Raw genomic sequence first — 4,251 nt, 5'->3', positions numbered from 1 at the left:
ATTAAAATGCGATGTCTTTGAGATATTAAATGACGTTTTCATCAAGGGAAGTAAATACACAATGCATTTTATTTTCCTTAACCAATTTTTTACCCCATAAGGTTTTTCTTGGTAGGAATTTTAACAAGGGAGCAACCAATGCATATTAAGAATAACTAAATATATATATATATATGTGTGCTTGGAGCTCTAAATGAAGATGGACTTTTTGTTATTCAAGGAATCAAACCAACATTCAATTTCTGCAGATTCAAGTAATTTTGTAACAACTTCATATGTTGCACTTGTATTCAATTAAATTACTATGTTTTAATTGATTTATTTATGAAACATTTTTTTTTACAGGGGTTGTGCCTATTTCCCTTATCTTAGAGGAAACAAAAAGGAGATGATTTGAATCTGCAGTATTCAAGTTTGGTATTTTGAATTGATGGAATGCACAAATTCAAAAGTATGAAGTTTTGATGACAGACAAAGATATTGAAGAATCAAGTTCAACACTACAACGAAGTGAAGTGTATTTTCATTTTTATGTAATTGATATTGTTCAGGGTTATTATTGAATTATAATAAATCCTAAGTTGAAGTGATGAGTAATGTGAGATTTGTAACAAAAAAAAAGTTGATTTTCTTGGAGACTTTCCTTAGATTATTCTTTGTAAGCTGAATTTGCTCTTGAATTTAATGAAATTTGATTGCTAAAATCCTACCCATCGCAGGCCGTGGTTTTTATTCCCTTGAGCAAGGGAGTTTTCCACGAAAAATATTGTGTTCTCTACGTTATAGCTTACGGTTCAGCATACAGAAACCTAATTCCTCTCATGAGTAGTTGGTATTATCTCTTTCATGAATTGTTTAATTCCTTCTTCTTCGTACATAAAAATACAGTTAATGAAATTAGCATGAATTTTTTATTATTTAACTATAAAATTTTATCTGTCGCTAGTAATATTTGGAAGGTCTCCAATTGAAAATAGTAATCCAACTTTATTTTCTGCCTCTTTTTTCATTTTTCATCTTATTTTTTAAATCAATGTATTGCACTCACTCTATTTATTCAGAATCAGATGTATCCTACACATTTTGTCCAATTCAGTCCTTAAGTTGTCACATAAGTATATGATTTAAAAACATAGATTTTGATCAAGGAAAAATATCTGGATAAAATTTCGTAGAATACAGAAAATGAGATGATAAATTTAAATTCGTCAATATTGACTAGGCCCGTTGAGCTAATTTAATTCAATTTGGGATTTAATAGAAATGTGTTATGAATTTTAGACCTTATTTAAGAACGAATTTTTTTAATTCGGTCTGAATAAATTTCCTCGCTCATTTGTGTTAGCATTTTAAGTTAGCCATGGTTGTCACTTGTTCAAACCATACAAAGATAATAGTCATTTATGAAGCAAGTTGAGAATGTGTTTAGTTAAGATCAATAACTCAACACATTCAAGAAACATGTGGTCTTTCTTTGAAAAGAGATGTTCCAACAATATTGTATAAAGACAATGCTGCAATTCTTATGTATAGCTCAACTAAAGGAATGATACATTAAATTAGGAGACAGAATAAAACACATTTTACCAAAAAATAATTCACTCATGATCTTCAAAAGAAGGCTGGTATAGATGTTCAACAAGTTTGCTCAAGTGATAATTTAGCACATATGTTTACTAAGGCATTGCCACCTTCAACCTTTGAGAAATTGAAATACAAAATTGAAATGCAATGTCTTCGAGATATTAAATGACGTTTTCATCAAAGAAAGTAAATACGCAATGCATTTTATTTTCCTTAATCAATGTTTTTATCCCTCAAGGTTTTTCTTGGTAGGGATTTTAACAAGGGAGCAACCAATGCATATTAAGAATAAATATGTACGCTCTCTCTTTTTCTAAATTTCTTTGTTACATGAACCTCCAATGAGGAATGTTGTAAATAATGAAATGTGATGTCCCGTGACAAAATTCACACTTCATGATTTTAAGATTTAGGTATATATATATATATATTCCTCTTTATCAGCCTAAAGATATACATTGAAATATTATATATGTCTTTATTTCTATCAACTAAAGGACATTTTTGAACCTAAAAAAAGTATTAAGGACATTTTTAAACTAACGAATGAAGAAGGACATTTTTGAATCATTTCTAATAAATTAAGACATTTTTATCATTTCCCTAACAATAAAGAACAATCTTAACTTGGTAGTAGAAATTTGGACTTGCAAAAGAAAAAGAGAAAAGCAAAAGAAGTGAAGAAAAGGACGCGTTATTGTGTTTTCCTTTATTCAGTAAAAGCACGTTTATTACTTCTTTTCGAAAACCTCCAACGGGTTGTTTGAGTTGTGAGTACTCTTCGTCTTTACTAACCCTACAAATTCTCTTTGAAGTTCGGGCAACTTTGAGGTTCCTCCGAATCGCTCCGACGCCTTTGATGGTCACATCTTCCGTTAGTCCTGTCGCAGATGACTTTCGCCCTTCTCATTCCAGCCCCCTTTTCTCTAAATCTAATTAATTTGATTTCAATGTGGTAGGACGAGAGTCATCTGTGACAGGATAATGCAAGATCTAGTTATCAAAGGCTTATTGGGGTCGTTCTTTTTTACATATCGAGTTCGTAGGATAATCCCCAACTTTTGCAGAGTAGTATTGCAAAACCGAAGTAGCAGCACAGGGAGACATTTCATTACTATTAGCTATTGGATTGAGTATTATTTGCTTCCGCTTTAAGCCTATGCTGTAGAATTTGATGTTAGGTTAACACAAGTTACTATTTCTGTGTGTGTGGTGTTGAAATTTGTCTGTAAAAACTACGCTTTTTATTTAATCAATATTAAGAAGAGGTGGTATGTGGTGATGTGTTGGACACCAATTTTAAGGGAGAAAATGGAAACATATAGCAGTGTTCAACTTTGTGCAGGCCTAGATGTGTTAAAAGTTTCAGCAGGTATGTGGTTTGTCAATGGTCTTGTTTTTTTAAAGATCTACTATTCTTTACATTTTGAGGTATGTGCTAACAATTTTGGGCCTTGTTATGTATGTTTGAATCCCTGAGTATGTGCGTGTTTGTGTATATATACCTACACATATACATACATACACAGAAAAATTTGAGTACTTACTCTGCAGTTGAAGGTTAATGTTTGTTCAAGTAATATGGACACTTTGGCACTCTTGTAGGATGCCAGATTCACTCACTGCTTCACTGTGATCTATGTGTACCATGGATAATGTAATAATCAGATGTATGTTTATGAAAACATTGTACGCATGAACCTCCATGGGTTGAGGCAACTGTCAAACATTTTGTGGTTCTCAACTAATCTTAGACCTCATGGTTCTCAACCTACTTCAATCCATAAGCCATACCCTTCCATACCCTTTTTCACGAGCCAATGCATTCTATCCAGCTGCTGCTAGCAACGCATGCCATTTTGGCTGAGTGTGAAGTTAATTATCCATCATTTGGTAATTAAAATTTAGGGAGAGCTTGACTATTCTCTTCTGTACTATTGTCATTGCACCAAGGGTATGCTAGCTACTCTCTTTAAGTCCAGGTTTTTTCTTCCTTTGTGGTGTGATTTATCATATTCTACTTGTTTTTGATGTCCAGTAAAGCCTCGAGTCATAATGCTTGCTGTGAGTACTTTCGTGCGAATGTTGAAAATTGATTGAAAATTATTTAGTTAGATAGGTCAGTTAGCTTAGTCCATCATATTGACTTTGGAAATCCATAAATCCCAATCCTATATCATATCTTAAACCCTAAACCCAACAATAATTCTACTATGATGACAAGTTGACAAGTAAGTATAATTTTTACTTTATACTAGAATGTTAGGTTATTTAGAAGTTACATTTTGAAAATTCCCAACTGTTATGAAATTTGTCTTCTTATCATCAGTGGATAGTCTTCACAAGGTGCAACAAGATAGATACGTAATACTGATTTCTTTAGGCAGGGGAATGTAAAGTTAGCATCGAAAAAGAGTAACAAAATAAGATCCATCCCTCATATTAAGCAAATAACCGTATGTCATTTTATAGTCCTTATGATCTATTATAATGAAGCTCCGAAATTGTTTGTTAGATTATTACAAAGGAATTTGTGGCTCGAGATCCAACCCTTAACACCAAAATAGATTTACATAAATAGCATTGAAAGACTTAGAAGTTGGATATTTAATTAATATACTGTAGTAGATAAGGGTATGCAATTGGGATTAGAAGCCTTAAGTAATC

The sequence above is a fragment of the Solanum tuberosum genome, unplaced genomic scaffold (assembly GCF_000226075.1).
Source record: "Solanum tuberosum cultivar DM 1-3 516 R44 unplaced genomic scaffold, SolTub_3.0 scf00597, whole genome shotgun sequence".
NCBI lineage: Eukaryota > Viridiplantae > Streptophyta > Magnoliopsida > Solanales > Solanaceae > Solanum > Solanum tuberosum.
This window is presented reverse-complemented; position numbering follows the sequence as displayed.